Source organism: Oncorhynchus mykiss, chromosome 9 (assembly GCF_057628025.1).
Source record: "Oncorhynchus mykiss isolate SJ-2025 chromosome 9, ASM5762802v1, whole genome shotgun sequence".
Classification (NCBI taxonomy): Eukaryota; Metazoa; Chordata; class Actinopteri; order Salmoniformes; family Salmonidae; genus Oncorhynchus; species Oncorhynchus mykiss.
Window position 1 is genome coordinate 48,447,674 of NC_143030.1, and position 17,763 is coordinate 48,465,436.

The 17,763-nt window shown below is 43.1% G+C and overlaps 1 protein-coding gene across 2 annotated transcripts in view; it reads left to right on the top strand.

Moving 5' to 3' along the window:
• Nucleotides 1-11,230: 11,230 nt before the first annotated feature.
• gpr153 (G protein-coupled receptor 153) overlaps nt 11,231-17,763 on the top strand; it is a 62,272-nt gene continuing 55,739 nt past the window's right edge. For both annotated transcript variants that reach the window (XM_036988078.2, XM_090184378.1), the window contains exon 1: nt 11,231-11,800. The gene's annotated coding sequence lies outside the window, so the exon portion shown is untranslated. The remainder of the gene's footprint in view (nt 11,801-17,763) is intronic.

Genomic DNA, 17,763 nt, shown 5'->3' on the forward strand with positions numbered 1-17,763 from the left:
AAATTGGCCCTTTTTAATGATAGGATTCATATAATATCCAATAATTATAGTACACAACATCCGATTTGGAGCAAACTTCTTCCTACCATTGAGTAAGACATGAGGAATCCAATAAAATGGTAAAAAGCCACCCACGGACCCCCCCACACCCCACGCCAATCCCACCCCAGCAACCAGTTTACAGTATCAGCTCTCTATGTCTGACAAGTAGTATGGAGCTGTGGCTTGGAGTATTGCTTCTTCATCCCATGTAACCTGTGAATCTGATATTTTTTTTCCCCTATTCAGAGAAATCTGCCATTGAAGTCTCTTGCATTCTTTTTCATACATTTGTTTGAAAGTAACAGGTTTTGTCCACTAGGTGCCGCTGTTCCTGCTGCTGCCACACCCTTATATTAATTTTGCTGGTCTCAATTAAATGGATCACAATATTTTCTTTGCCACTTTAGGTAGAAAGCCAATAGCTTTTGCTCATGATGAAAATAAATTGTGTGGTCAAGCCAGTTGTGCATAAAAGCAATTCATTATGGTCCAAAGATCCAATTATATTTCAACAAAATAATGTTTCAGGAATGACAATCTTATTTGTTTTTAACTACAGAAACAATTTCAGCACACTCTGAGATGGTGGGTGCCAAAATCCTCTTTCTTGTGCTTCTTGAGGTGGAACAACCCTTAATCTGGCTCCCTACTCTCGCTCTCCAATGTTTCACGGTCTTTCTCTTCATCTCTCCCTCTTTCTCTCTCTCTCTCTCTCTCTCTGTCTTTCTCTCTCTTTCGCTCTCTCACGATAGATGCAGGGATTCTCCAGTTGCCTGATGTGTTGATAGGACTGTACAACATTTAGCCTGTGTGTGTGTGTGTGTGTGTGTGTGTGTGTGTGTGTGTGTGTGTGCGCGTGCGTGTGTGTGTGTGTTCATATGTGTGTGTGTGCATGTGTGTGGTGTGTTTCCATGCAACACGACAGACCTCTGGCACGTAGATTGTTGCCTCCGGGACCAACCAACATCCCTAGCTAAATGAACATAGATCAACAGCTATTCAAATATCTCCAAATAGGGATCCCGAGGCAACTCTACATTCAGAAGATGAAGTCCCTGGTCTTAGATTTCCTTTCACCTAGTCACCTGCCTGCTACGGTAAAGATGCAACTAATAGGAGACACCATCTAAATCAAGAAAATGTATAACAAACATGAACCAAGGTTGTTAACCACTGCTTTAAGCCATCAAAAGTATAGTAGTATAGTTTTCCCATTTTGGGATAGTATCTATATGGCTGTTTGAGATAGTTTTTCCTACTATTTAAACAGGCGTAAGGTTACACAGCAAGACAGTGTGTCATTGGACTCCCGGAGGTTATTGTCTTCACAGCTGTGTGCTTTTAATTGTCCCATTGAAAATGAAATGGAAGAGGAAGAGGGAATATGAGGAGAGGAAAGGGGGTTGTAGACAGAGTTTTATCTCAGATAAAGTATCTGGCCTGTTCAATAACACTGCTAATATACCACGTAGGCTATACACACAACCAGGCCTGCAACTCCTTAACCAGATAGTGGAGAGCTAACTAGTATCATTTTGATTATTGAATTTTTTTAAATGCTGCATTTACTGAGACAGTCCCGTTTAAAGTAATAATGAGGAACTTTCAATGTGCTGAAACGCATTGAGTACACGCCTTCTATTAACTACTTTAACTACTTCGTCTTGTGAGTATATCTCACTGTCCATCCTCACTCCCCCTCATCCTTGTTCCTCACTCCCAACAATACAAATAAGATGCATACTGGCACTCCTTTGCAGTGGTGGAAAAAGTACCCAATTGTCATACTTGAGTAAAAGTAAAGATACCTTAATAGAAAATGACTCAAGTAAAAGTGAAAGTCACCCAGTAAAATACTACTTGAGTAAAAGTCCAAAAGTATTTGTTTTTAAATATAGTTAAGTATCAAAAGTAAATGGAATTGCTAAAATGTAGTTAAGTATCAAAAGTAAAAAATCATTTCAAATTCTTTATATTAAAGCAAACCAGACGGCACAATTTTATTTGTATTTTTTATTGACGGATAGCCAGGGTCACACTCCAACACTCAAGACATCATTTACAAGCAAAGCATTTATGTTTAATGAGTCTACCAGATCAGAGGCAGTAGGGATGACCAGGGATGTTCTCTTGATAAGTGTAACGAGTACATTTGGGTGTCAAGGAAAATGTACATTATTTTATTTAGGAATGTAGTGAAGTAAAATGGTAAAGTACAGATACCACAAAAAACTACTTAAGTAGTACTTTAAAGTAATTTTACTTAAGTACATGACACCACTGCTCCTTTGCGGAGTGTATCTATATTCTATAGCCTAACCTGTTTCATAAAGACTGTGTCTCAGGTCGTTTCCTCCTCCTCCTTCGTACGGCCCGGGACGTGTTCCCAACATTCCAGCCCAGCCTTAGGGGGTTTGCGGCCGCCTCGCGCTCTTACCCAATGTGGATACTGACAAGGCTATTTGGAAGACGAATTATCCACAATGACGGGAGGAAACCCATTAGGAGGGAGGGATGGAGGGAATAAACGATCCGGAGGAGAGAGAGAGAAAAAGAGAGAGCAATCTGGTTTCATCAACGCTGGCTCCCGGCCTGTTTTATAGGTTCCACCCGCTGTGCATAGTGGGGAGAGTCACGATCACTAAGGTGTTCACTGATGGCAGGGCCAAACGACCGTTAAAGGATGAATAGAAATGCAGCCTATCTAGCTAACATCCACAGGGTTCATGTAAAAACTAATAAGCTCTTGAATGTTAAAACTCTGGTATGCTGTATACTGTGGCCAACAGTCCAAGTCTACTCATAGGCATACTGTTAGAGGCAACTTGCTGTTGGAGAAAAATAAACGAGAAGATAAATAACAAGGGGATATTGGCCTACTCTTTGAGAGCTAGAGGAAGAACACAAACCTAGAAATACGAGATGCTGCCACTGGAAAAAGAGTGAGTTAAATGAACCAATCCCATGAACCCTGCTGAAGAAAAGGAAACAGCATACATTTCATGCTGGTATTTTCTGGTCTATGCTGGTCAGTGCTGGTGAGATGCTGGTCTGACTAGCATAGTCGAGCTGGTTATGCTGGTTTACCAGCATGGTCTAGCAGGTATTGCTGGTGATCAGCCTTCACTATGTTTTGGACACTGGTGATCAGTCTTCACTATGTTTTGGACACTGGTGATCAGTCTTCACTATGTTTTGGACACTGGTGATCAGTCTTCACTATGTTTTGGACACTGGTGATCAGTCTTCACTATGTTTTGGACACTGGTGATCAGTCTTCACTATGTTTTGGACACTGGTGATCAGTCTTCGCTGTGTTTTGGACACTTGTGACCAGCCTTCTCTGTGTTTTGGACACTGGTGATCAGTCTCCGCTGTGTTTTGGACACTGAGGACCAGCCTTCTCTGTGTTTTGGACACTGGTGATCAGCCTTCAGTGTTTTTTGGACACACACCAGCTTATGCTGGTGACCAAGCTGGTCCATGCTGATCTAGCATGGTCAGACACTAGCTGGTTAAGCAACATAATATTTCCCAGCATGCTCTATTGCAGTTGATTTTTAGGATTGTTTGTTTCATTATCTTTTTTGTTTGTTGTACACAAAGATAAATAACATACATTTGTGTAAACTAATCCAATTTGTTAGTTGGACTTATTGCACCTGTTACTGAAATGGTTGATCCAGTTTAGATGGTTTGAGTAGTCACACTTATTTTCCTTTCTAACCCTGGCAGTCATTCTGAATGCATATTTCTGTGAAATAAAGTTCCAATTGTTAGATATCCCCACTCTGGCTGCATTCCAATAGGAATTAAACATAACTTTGCAAGCCAGCATGATGTGACTTAATGCTGGTTTTGCTGGGGATCAGCTTATGCTGGTCAATAGCAAAGCACAGCGAGGGCTGGTCACCACAAAAACGCAGCGAAGGGACCACGAAAACACAGCAAAGGCAGGTCAACAGCAAAGCACAGCGGAGCCTGGTCACCACGACAACACAGTGAAGGCTGGTCCCCAGCAACACCTACACCTATGCTGGACCAAGCTATGCTGCTCTATGCAAGTTTTGTCAGCAGGGTAGTGAGTGTACGGCTGCTTAAAGGGTCATGCTTTAAGAATTCTTAGCTGCCAGAAACGGAAAAGTGTCTTCACAAGCACAGACTAGTTTAGATTCGACCGGAAGTCATGTAGATTTGTGTTGTTATTGTTTCTACTGACCTCTGAACTTAATAAGCAGACCTTCAAATGTGTTCCCAAAGTATTCAATGCTGGTGTGTACAGTAGGACTGCTGAGGGAGGTTGGCTGAGCTCACACCGGAGGTGGGAGACGGGCAGACCTGTGTTGCCCTGCAGACACAGTGGGCGGGGATGCCTTCTGTCACTTTACTTCCAGGTCACGAAGCGTCACACAGGAAAGGGCCCTGCTCTGTCTTTCTCCCTATCTCTCTCCATCTCTATCGCTATCCCTCCATCTCTCTTTCTATCCCTCTCTCACTATCTCTCCATCTCTCTCTCTCTGTTCTCATACATGACCTGTGATAACCCTTGCAGTGTGCTCATCCAGTGATCAAAGCTCACTGATCTCCTTATATTAAATCAATAGTATCTACTACTATGGATAGATTGGATGCTGGGATGCCAGTTTGTTAAGCCACAATGAAGAATTGATTGAGAATTGACCTAAAAATTGATTTCCATTCCAAATCTTCCCTAGCCTTAACCGTAATCTTAACCCATAATCCTTAACTCAGACTCTAATTATAATCATAACCGTAAATCGAACCCCTACATTTAAAATAGCCTTTTTCCTCGTGGAGCCGTGGGAAATGTCCCCACGAGGACTTTGGAGGATTTCAGGTCCTCTCGAGGATAGAAGAACAAGACCACACACACACACACACACACACACACACACACACTGTAGTACTACAGTATTCGTTTTTTTTCTTTCACTTTGAATATCCTCCGGCGTGGGAATGATCTCAGAATGATGAATATTTGGTATGGATGTTACAGACAGCCAAATAGTTACTCAGCTCATCTGAAGTGGCTTGGGGTGCTCAATTAATGGAATATTTCCATCCTGAGATGTTGTTACAGTACAGATGCTCATTAATGCTACTCCTTACAAGCATGTCACGTGGAGCCCACAATCACCTAACACAATGCATTGCTATGGACACCAGAACGGTATTGAGACAATACATGTAAGGAAATGCATGCAATGGCTATAGGTTGCCTCCCGTGACCTTGTTGTAATTGTGGTGTATGGGTGGGATAACATTTGAAATGTTATATTTGATGTTGAATGCATCTTTGCATGGTCTTTCAGATCGGATTGTAGGCCTAATGTAGAGGCCCTCAAAATAAGGTCCCAAATCCTTTTTCATGAGCTATCTTGGAAACACAATATAAGATGATATAGACAGCAAATTCTCTGGTTCAATCAAAATGCATCATGCAGGGGAGGATTTCTGTATTTTGAAAGTTACATACCAAAAGATTGTTTTGGGGTGGAGTTTTCCTTTAAACGTGTCTATGGGTCCACACGTTTCAATGTTAAATTAATCATTTGCTTAGTGTAAAGCCTTATTTGCATATTTTCCAGTACACCTTGCCTTTCAAGTGAATTGTGAGTTACCACTCATGACTGTATTTGTTAGTGACAAAGACATGGTTGTTGCATTTGTTCATTTTCAATCCTGTGGCCTTCACCAAGTGAGATTCTAATTGAATATGTAACATAAAAATGACATTTCTTAACACAATCAGAATGTACACATTATGATGGCTTGCAAAGTGATGTGTAATTTCTATTGGAATCCAGAGTGGAGATATCCAACATTTGGAATTTTTATTCACCCACAACCTGCATTCAGAATGACTTCCAGCGTTGACAAGACTAATATATGAGACTACCTAAAGCATTTAAACTGGAACAACCATTTCAGTAATGGGTGTAATAAGTCCAAGTAAGAGATTGGATTAGTTGAGAAAAGTTTGTTATTTATATTTGAGTAGCATAAGTCTAATTCATCAATGTAAATGCAAAAACATTTACATTGAAACAAACAATTGTCAAAATCAACCTACATTTGAGCATGCTGGCAAATATGATCATGTTTTGTTCCAAATCTAGTTATTAACACCAACACTGGGGTTATTTTACACCAATGAGTGTTAATTTAACACTTACAAAGTTCATTTGTAACTCTGAATCAACACCAGAAATGTTACACTGAAAAATCAACACTAGGTAACACTGTCCAATTTGTTGCGTAGGACATTGTCTCACCCCTCAGAAAATAATAAAATAAAATGAAATAAAATAATTATTAAGGTGAGTAGAGATCCTTATGCCTTATTCACACTATAGAATATTTTATTTCCAGATTGTGCTTTCCAGCATAGTTACCTCTTAGCTGGAAGATGTAGCCTCACCTTCAGTCTTCAAGTAGCCTACAGTGCATACTGCACATCGCAGGTTGGACATCAGTTGAAATGCGTAACGGGCCCACAAAAAGATGTCAGGCCCTGTATGCACTGCAGTACATTGTGCAGCTCACTTTGAGATGGAAAAAGGATATTCTCTGCCAAGGATGACATAACTTCACTTGATTTGTATAATGCTGCCCAACTATTTAATCTCTGTTCTCATGGTTGTCATGTAGCTATGTTTATTAGTATTTCTCACTAGCCTACAATCTGAGCGCCTGGAGGGAAACCCACTCATGCAGAATCACCAGGAAAGAAGTCTTATGTGTCACGTAACAAGTGCAATAATGTCAGCGAAAAGGGACCACGAGAAGAAGCATAAAGAATATTATTGGAAAACAAGTGGCTGAGGACAAAAAACTATTGATAAATAGGAGGGTGTAATGGTTCTATGAGCTAAGGACTATGCGTGTCACTCAATGAGTGGCGGCAGGATGAGTCGAGATATTAACATCAGAGTAATTCTGTGCCATGGGTGATGCGTGAGCCCCCCGCACGTAGCATCACTTCCTCAAGACACTTCACGAGGATACAAGGTTACCGGCATCTGGACTAGCATTGTCCCTAGCTCATAGAACCGTGGTTACATGAGTAACTTTTGTTCTATTTCGCTTGAGAGACTATGCTAGTCACTCAATAGGATGACAATGCCAGAGTAAGTCGGTTTGCGTAGGTCACTGCCTAGAGCAACACATCACCATAAGTGTCCGATGCAGCACCAAGCACAGCTGAGCTCACACCGTGAGGGTCAACCACATTCTCCTGGTAAGAACTTGCATAGGTACTGGGGGGCGCCCAGCTAGCAGCCGCACATACTGTATGTCAGAGAGGGGGACTTCCTTAAGCAGTGCCCAGGGGGTGGCAACTCCCCTAGTGGTGTGCTACAATAGAGGATGGCACTGGGTGGCCAGCTAGGCTACATGCTTGCAGGATAGTGTGAACAATCCAATGTGACAACCGTTGACAACCGTTGGTTTGAGAGAGGCTTCCCCTGTATTCCAACGTCCGCTCCACGTATGTGTTTAGGGATCTCACAAGACACAGAGCATGTACATCAACATCATGAGTGGGGCATGGAGGTGGACAAGGCTGTTAGCACAAATTCCCTGTTGTTGTGACCGGGGGGCAGGACCTTTGGTAGGAAGGCAGGATTAGGCCGCAGAATAACGCTCGCCTTACCCGGGCCCAGGCGATAACATCCATTACTAACAAATAAAGCATGGAGCTCGCCAACCCTCTTGGTAGAGGCGATGGCCACCAGAAACACAGTCTTAAGAGAGAGATGTTTCAAGTCTATAGCGTCGAACGGTTCAAAGGGAGGTCTAGATAGTACTCCAGAATCAGATCCAAATCCCATTTAGGAACTGAGGGGGCTCTTGAGGGGCGTAATCTACAGACTCCCTTAAGAAATATTGCCATGAGCGGATGGCTGCCAAGTGGACCATCCTGCTCTTTATCATGACATGCTGAAATGGCTGCTGTGACTCCCCTGCTGTGACCTCACCCAGACCCCCCTGGTGGTTTATGTTTGGGAGAAAAATTTAGCAGAGCTAGTTGGAGTGTTCATGTGGAGTTTGGACCAGCTAGGGCTCCATGTCCTGCTGGCTGCTCTCCCCCTCAATACTGCTCCACAGCCTGACAAGGAGGCGTCTGTTTGAACAAGTTCCCTCCGATGGACTCTGCCCAAGCGTTTCCTGCCTGGAAGGAATTTCAGGGATCGCCACCTTTGCCAGTGCTCCTGCACATTCCTTAGACACAGTCAGGTGACAATACCTTTGTTCCTTGGAATGTAAACCCTGAGCATTGAACCACCTCTGCAGGTGTAGAAGGCCCACTTTGTATTCAATGCAGTTGAATGCAAAGCGCAGGAACTTCCTGTGAGCCGGGTGAATCGGTACGTGGAAGTAGGCCTCTTTTAGGTCGAGAGTGGTGAACCACTGGCCTGGGTTGATAGCCTGTAGGATGCGGGATGGTTGAGAGGCCTCAAGTCCAGGACGGGGCAAAAGCCAGCATCTTTCTTGGGGACTAGGAAATATACTCCATAGAACTCCCTGTGCTGTTCTGATGGTTTGAGTTGTCTGATTGCATTCTTCTCCAGCAGGGAGGCAATCTCCAGTTGGAGAGCTTCTCTTTTCAAGGAGTCGGCTGCTGAGTTGACCAAACCTCACTGAATGATGGTGGCCGGCATTGGGACTGGAGTGTGTACCCCTGTAGGACTGTATCTAGCTCCCAGGGGCACTCCATAAGCTCCTACCACTTTTCCAGATGGGGTTGGGAGAAGAGGCCGATACCGGGGCCACACCCATCAGGATGACTGAGGTGGCCCATCCTTAGTCTAGGTCATTACCAGCAAGGATGGAGATAGCATCAGGATCCTGTCTTAAGTCTTCAACGGATCCTGTCGGGCAGAGAGAGCGGACCTGCGAAAACAGAGAGGCTGCCTGGGCCTCCAACTCATCTAGAGTAGGTCCCCTGTCCTTCTTGGACTGCTTGGTGGGAGGGCCCACCGCTGGGGAGGGTTGTTATGCTTGAGACTGCTCCTGGAGCCTCTAGCATTTGTCTCCTTCATCATAGCTAATCGTGCATCACATAGGCGTCGGCCAAGAGTAGCACAAAACATGCAAGCCAGCATTGCATTTATTGCAAAAGTATGGCCTGGATAATCTTCTCCTCGTCTAGACATAAGCAGAAATACAGATGTGTCTTATAGACCAGATAATAGTCTTAAAGTAGTTCTGCTCTGAGGGATATATGTGAATTAAGTCATAATATATTCTATGGATATCAGAATGCATTCGATAAATTCCACTCACAATGTCCAAAATGTATGGATGTGAGGAGCCAAACTCAACTGACACAGTAACAGACTGTGTGAGGTGATGTCCTGAGAACAGACTGGCCAACTCTTGTGAGATTACGGAGGCGCACATGCTCTAAATGCAACAGCTGCAGCTCAAGCCAGCAAGAGAGTATGCTAGCTAGGATGCGAAGCCTGGAAATTAAGGTGCGACTCAGCAATCATCAGTCCTACTTCTGGAGAGCAACTGTGTTTAGCTAGAGCTAGATAACACACAAAGTTTCCCCTATCCTGGGTAAGTGCGGTACCCAGCCTCAATCTCCAGAGAAGAGACTAACTCCCAGCTGAAGCTAACAAGCAACAGGTAACGCAATTAGCCAGGAGGCTAACATGCGGACAGACACGACAACTGAGCCTAGTGCCCCTGTAAGAAAAATCCTAACTGACGACAAAACACTGCAGAGCACTCCTGGGAGGGTTAAGCTCTTCCCAGAATAGAGTATACTCTACACACTCAACAAAAACTAATCTACAGAGTCTTCATCCACTTCTCACTCTACATTGTAGCCGAGGGAAGAAAAGAGGAAGTAAAGCTATGCGCCCAGGTATTTATAGGGGGCACGCGCATCACACCCATGGTACGGAATTACTCTGATATTTATACCTCGCCAGGCGGAAGGATATCCCAAGTCCCTCAAGCTGAAAATAATGTATCTTTTGTATCCATTTGCGCTACGATATACTAGGATATAGTATATTCATAATTCACGTCGTTACTCAGCTATCGATGCAAAGCCTTGTCCAGTATAGCTTTAATTTGACGAAAATACATTTCACTGCCAGTGCAACCACACATGCATAAAATGTAGCACCCGGGTCAACTTGTGTTCTCCAGCATTACAATGTACACTGAACAAAAATATAAACGCAACATGTAAAGTGTTAGTCCCATGTTTCATGTTCGGAAATAAAAGATCCTAGAAATGTTTCATACACACAAAAAGCATTTCTCTCAAATGTTGTGCACAAATTTGTTTACATCCCTGCAAGTAAGCATTTCTCATTTGCCATCTGACAGGTGTGGCAAATCAGGAAGCTGATTAAACAACATGATCATTACACAAGTGCACCTTGTGCTTGGTAAAATGAAAGGCCACTCTCAAATGTGCAGTTCTGCCACAGATGTCTCAAGTTTTGAAGGAGCATGCAATTGCCATGCTAACGGCATGAATGTCTACCCGAGCTGTTGCCAGATAATTTTATGTTAATTTCTCTAACATAAGCCTCCTCCAACATTGTTTAAGAGAATCTGTCAGTACATCCAACCGGCCTCACAACCGCAGGCCACGTGTATGGCATCGTGTGGGAAAGCAGTTTGCGGATGTTAACGTTGTGAACAGAGTGCCCCATGGTGGCGGGGGGTTATGGTATGGGCAGGCATAAACTACGGACAATGACCACAATTGCATTTATCGATGGCAATTTGAATGCACAGAGATATTGTGATGAGATCTTGAGGCCCATTGTCATGCCTTTTTTAAGATATGTGACCAACAGATGCATATCTGTATTCCATAGTCATAGCATTTCGCTACACTCGCATTAACATCTGCTAACCATGTGTATGTGACAAATAAAATTTGAATTTGATTTGAAATCCATAGATTAGGGCCTAAGGAATTCATTTCAATTGACTGATTTCCTTATATGAACTATAACTCAGTAAAATGTTTGAAATTGCATGTTGCGTTTGTATTTTTGTTCAGTATAGTTATAATGTTTTTGAAATGACATCTGGATCAAAATAGATCTTAGAGTCTTTTCTCCTCTGAGTCAAATAATCATATTCAACCAGGGGAAAGAAAAAAAGTGGGTAGTTGAAACTACGCATCAATAATGTATTGTATAGATGTTACAAATATAGGCTAAGCACAGAGGAGACGACAACCAAGAAAATTATATTGTCCCAATAAATTATTTCTTATTATTGCGGTTTACTCCCACTGCCACAGGGAACTAAGCATGCCACATCCATCCAGCGGCGCAATCAGATATCGTTCAGTTACTGCTTCTCTTAGCGGCGGGTAGGCCTACATCCTATGTGATATGGAGCATTGTGGCCTTAATTAAATGGGGAAATTTACGAGCAATATCATTTCTTATGACTCATTTTTGTAGATATGACACTCCATTAGTGGTGTGCACCGCCAGCCGTCAAATATACGTTATTTTCTCCAAATAGGACAAAGGACGCGCACGCTACAATAATGGCCACGTACAGCTGTGCTGATACTGTTTCAAATCTGCCCGTTCATTTTCGAAATCACACTGTTGGATTGATGTTAATGGTCGCCGGTGTCGTTCCTCAATTCGGAATGTAAGGACTGACCACGACTTTTGTGGACTACAGCAAAAGTAATATCACAGAAAGATTGGAATAGTCTGCGGGTGGAATCTTTCATAAGGTAAGAATACAACATTAGCCTAAGCATCCACGCATAATTCTCGAGGCTGGGTGATTAGATTAATTTAACAAACCTATTTACATGATTTATGAACCAGATAAGTAGCTACTACTGCTGTTTATTAAAACAAAACAAAATTGCGTATTGTTGCTAATTCAATGCTTAAGGTAAACTGTATTTCTCTTCACTTAACATGTTGATGTCATGGCGAAACCAACCCTTCATAGACTAGAAAACCAGAGACTAGAATTTATATGCAAACCTCTTGAATAAAATATAGCCTAAACTGTGCCTACATAGGAGGTAATCCTTGGATGCATTTTATTAAATGTTGATATGCCTAATTTGATGAACAAGACAGAATTCGAAACGAATTAACCGTTATCAATTGACAAGGCACGAGCGCTGTAATCATCGGAGAAGTCACGGCTTACTGTACATTGCCTGCAGTCAGAGTGAAGAAGATCTATCTATGTATGATTCCATTGCAAGAACTCGGTTGAACTGTTTAAAATTAAACGCTTGAGAACTTCAGAGTTTGTGAGAAGAAGATAGAAGACAGTTGAATGGTTTTATGAATTGCGTGTTTTATGTATATGGAATTGGATCTCAGAAAATACAACGCTTTGGCAGCATAAAAAACAGTAAATTACAATACAGAAATTACTAGAAAATGGATGCATCTGTGGTTAGGTCTACAGCCTGACTCACCAAAGCTTCTGGTATAACGTAGCAGGTAGCCTAGCTGTTAAGAGCGATGGGCCAGTAACCTAAAAGGTCACTGGTTCAAATCCCTAAGGTGGGCATTGTGCCCTTGAGCAAGGTAGTGTACACTGAACAACAACTGCTCCCTGGGCATTTGATTAAGGTATCCCTCCCCCCACCTCTCTGAATCAGAGGGTTAAATACGGAAGAGGCATTTCGGTTGAATGTATTCAGTTGTGGAACTGACTAGGTTTTCCCCTTTCTTGCGCCTTTTCAATATATCAACTACAATGGTGTCTTGTGAACATTATCAATCATTTATATCAGGCACATATTCATCCTCAGGCAGAGACTGTAGTACTTTGTTTCAACTTTTTTGTTTCCTATTGAATTGCGTAAAACATTTTCGTTTTTGTTAAGTTATACCAAGCTTTCGTGTCTAATGGCAGGTAATGATTTTTCTTGGCTCTGCCGTTGCGTTGCATTGTGGCCAGTTGTTTGCGCCAACCTAATCATTTAAGTATTGTCTAACAGGGCCATAAGGAAAGGGACGGAGGAACTGCTTATTGCCACCACTTTTGTCTGTAGATTACCATATATTACACAACTGACAGGATATTGGAAATTGGTTGTCGGTGTGACTGAAAACAACATTTGCCTACTGAGCTAAACCTTCTGAGAGAGCCACTACACAATTGTTTAGATCTCTGGCATGGTGTCAGAAGAAGCCCGTCTGGTGAACTGGCTCCACTACTTTCACTCTTCCTTTCAATCTTGGCACCAGTGTTACTGACCATGTATCGTCCGGACTGCATTAACCTGCTAAGCAAAAGCCGAGACGTTGGGTCTTTCAGCACAAACACAAAATTACAAGTCTTTCAGGTCTCCGGCAAGGTTACTCATCACATGAAACAAGTGAATTAACTATCTCATATACCACATCTATCTATATATCATTGATAGGCCTACATCTGAGCACCAGTACAAACCTTTTCTTACACACACCTGAACATGAGCACACATTTACCACACACCTTTGAAAACAAAGACCAATATACTGGACACAAATACTATTTACAAATACACATTCAGGTACACACTTGAATACAATTATACATGCAATCCTACACCAAATTACATGCATTACTATGCATTTGCACATGACTTGAGAATACTCCATATCATACACACCTGAACAGAAATGAGATGCTTCCTAGTCATTCAGTAGTATTAATTAAGGCAGCTTATGAATCATACACACAAGCTTGTCACCTGCCGCCCCTCTGTTTAAAATATTTTAACTAGGGCATTGCCGACTGGGATTCTTTTTTAGACTTGTGAATTACGGGGTGCAGGTGCACTAGATAGCAAGGTTATTATAGTAAACTAAAACTGAAATTTAAGCCAAAACTAATCATGAAAAAACAATTTAGTAAACTGAAATAAAATAATTAACTTGTTTCAAAAACTAAAACTGTACTGAAACTATTATCTTCGACTCCAAAAGAAACTAAAACACAATAATAATCATTGTGAATTATGTTCAGTTTTAATTTTCTTTTCAAACATTGGGCAAAAATCAAATGGGTTTTCATTTAGGTTTTCAAGTTTTTGGGGGGATTTTCAAGCTACTGATCTGTCTGTGAGGAAAGCCGCTGGAGACAAGAAGCAAGTACAGGGAGGGAACATTTAGTGAAATACGGACAGGAACAGAATACGGAGTTTTCCCCTGTCTGGACAAAAACACCAATGCTGACATAGGGATCTAACAGAGGAACAAACAGATATAAGAGGGGCAATCAAAAAGGTAATGGAGTCCAGGTGAGTCCAGCGAGCGCTGATGTGCATAATGATGGTGACAGGTGTGGGTAATGATGGGCAGCCTGGCGCCCTGTAGCGCCAGAGAGGAAGAGCGGGAAGAGGCCCCCCCCCTTCCCCCTAGGGGCGCAACCCGGCGTCCCACGTGGGTGAGCCTGACGGGCCGGCCGAGATGTGGGCGGTGGACAAGCCGGCTGAGGCGTAGAAGCCCGGCGAGCCGGCGGAGGCGTGGGAGCCCGACGATCCGGCAGAGGCGTGAAAGCCTGACAATCCCGCTGAGGCGTGGGAGCCTGATGAGCCAGCTGAGGCGTGGAGCCTGACGATCCGACAGAGGCGTGAAAGCCTGACAATCCCGCTGAGGCGTGGGAGCCTGATGAGCCGGCTGAGGCGTGGAGCCCGACGACCCGGCAGAGGCGTGAAAGCCTGACAATCCCGCTGAGGTGTGGGAGCCTGATGAGCCGGCTGAGGCGTGGAGCCCGACGATCCGGCTGAGGCATGACGTGGGATGGGCGCTTGCCGAGCCAACCGAGGCAATGAAACCTCTCGAGTCGGCAAAGGCTTGGAAGCCCGATGAGCCAGCTGAGGCACCCCCGGGTTCCTACGGCAGCGGCACCCGGGCCTGACGTCTTCAACAAAAAACAAAACCCTCCCTGATGCTTCAAAAATGTGTAAAAGGAATGACGCTGGAGACAAGAAGCAATTACAGGGAGGGAACATTTAATGAAACACGGACAGGAACAGAATACGGACAGTGTCTGGACAGGGGAAAACAAAAAGTCCAGGTGAAGTCCAGGTGAGTCCAGCGAGCGCTGATGCGCGTAATGATGGTGACAGGTGTGCGTGACACTGTCAGGTCGAGCACTAGCGAGGAGGAGCGGGAACAGGCATGACACTGTCAGGTAAATGCTGCCAGGAGATTGTGATGTTTCAAATAGGCCTAGCTTGTGCATCACTATCACTAGCTAATCTCAGTTAACCCGGAACTAAAGTATTGCGTAATTGGTCAGCTGCTCGATTAAGTTCTGGGTCCATACATGTTAAGAGAAGTGTTCAAGAAATGCTAGAACGAGGGGTGGAACTGGAGCGAGAAGCTCCACCCTCTCTCTTTGCAAGTTTGGGGCCCGAATTTCCCTTCCCCTTCCGAAATTCAAAAGATGCTAACACCTGCAAAATCGTGATTTGTCAAAATAACCAGTGACAAAACAAACAACATCGGAACTACTGCAGCTCGTCATAACTTTGTTGATATTTTTATCAACCTACTGCATACCTATTAAAATATACATTTTAGTGTGCAGGGTGTGCTATCAGCATGCTAACACTCATTAAGACAGAGCGGTAGCATCGCTAGCATTCACTGGTTGAAGTTGAAGTAACATTTGAGTGTAATTGAGTTCACTGGTGACAATGACATGAATATACAGGTACAGTGCCTTGCGAAAGTATTCGGCCCCCTTGAACTTTGCGACCTTTTGCCACATTTCAGGCTTCAAACATAAAGATATAAAACTGTATTTTTTTTGTGAAGAATCAACAACAAGTGGGACACAATCATGAAGTGGAACGACATTTATTGGATATTTCAAACTTTTTTAACAAATCAAAAACTGAAAAATTGGGCGTGCAAAATTATTCAGCCCCCTTAAGTTAATACTTTGTAGCGCCACCTTTTGCTGCGATTACAGCTGTAAGTCGCTTGGGTTATGTCTCTATCAGTTTTGCACATCGAGAGACTGACATTTTTTCCCATTCCTCCTTGCAAAACAGCTCGAGCTCAGTGAGCATTTGTGAACAGCAGTTTTCAGTTCTTTCCACAGATTCTCGATTGGATTCAGGTCTGGACTTTGACTTGGCCATTCTAACACCTGGATATGTTTATTTTTGAACCATTCCATTGTAGATTTTGCTTTATGTTTTGGATCATTGTCTTGTTGGAAGACAAATCTCCGTCCCAGTCTCAGGTCTTTCGCAGACTCCATCAGGTTTTCTTCCAGAATGGTCCTGTATTTGGCTCCATCCATCTTCCCATCAATTTTAACCATCTTCCCTGTCCCTGCTGAAGAAAAGCAGGCCCAAACCATGATGCTGCCACCACCATGTTTGACAGTGTGGATGGTGTGTTCAGCTGTGTTGCTTTTACGCCAAACATAACGTTTTGCATTGTTGCCAAAAAGTTCCATTTTGGTTTCATCTGACCAGAGCACCTTCTTCCACATGTTTGGTGTGTCTCCCAGGTGGCTTGTGGCAAACTTTAAACGACACTTTTTATGGATATCTTTAAGAAATGGCTTTCTTCTTGCCACTCTTCCATAAAGGCCAGATTTGTGCAATATACGACTGATTGTTGTCCTATGGACAGAGTCTCCCACCTCAGCTGTAGATCTCTGCAGTTCATCCAGAGTGATCATGGGCCTCTTGGCTGCCTCTCTGATCAGTCTTCTCCTTGTATGAGCTGAAAGTTTAGAGGGACGGCCAGGTCTTGGTAGATTTGCAGTGGTCTGATACTCCTTCCATTTCAATATTATCGCTTGCACAGTGCTCCTTGGGATGTTTAAAGCTTGGGAAATCTTTTTGTATCCAAATCCGGCTTTAAACTTCTTCACAACAGTATCTCGGACCTGCCTGGTGTGTTCCTTGTTCTTCATGATGCTCTCTGCGCTTTTGACGGACCTCTGAGACTATCACAGTGCAGGTGCATTTATACGGAGACTTGGTTACACACAGGTGGATTGTATTTATCATCATTAGTCATTTAGGTCAACATTGGATCATTCAGAGATCCTCACTGAACTTCTGGAGAGAGTTTGCTGCACTGAAAGTAAAGGGGCTGAATAATTTTGCACGCCCAATTTTTCAGTTTTTGATTTGTTAAAAAAGTTTGAAATATCCAATAAATGTCGTTACACTTCATGATTGTGTCCCACTTGTTGTTGACTCTTCACAAAAAAATACAGTTTTATATCTTTATGTTTGAAGCCTGAAATGTGGCAAAAGGTCGCAAAGTTCAAGGGGGCCGAATACTTTCGCAAGGCACTGTAACTGCCAAAATAATGGAAACACTTGAGTAAATGAGGGATACAAAGTGTATTGAAAGCAGGTGCTTCCACAACTCAATTGAACACTTATGGGAGATTCTGGAGTGGGGCCTCAGCTGAGACAGCGTTTTCCACCAACATCAACCAAACACCAAATTATTACATTTCTCGTGGAAGAATGGGGTCGCATCCCTCCAATAGAGTTCCAGACACTTGTAGAATCTATGCCAAGGTGCATTGAAGCTGTTCTGGCTCAAAGTGGCGCAATGCCCTATTAAGGCACTTTATGCTGGTGTTTCCTTTATTTTGGCAGTTACCTGTCTATCATTCATGACATTTGGACGGGAGCTATAATTACAGTTATAATACAACAAAATCTGTATGTCGTTATCGCTTGAGTTCAGG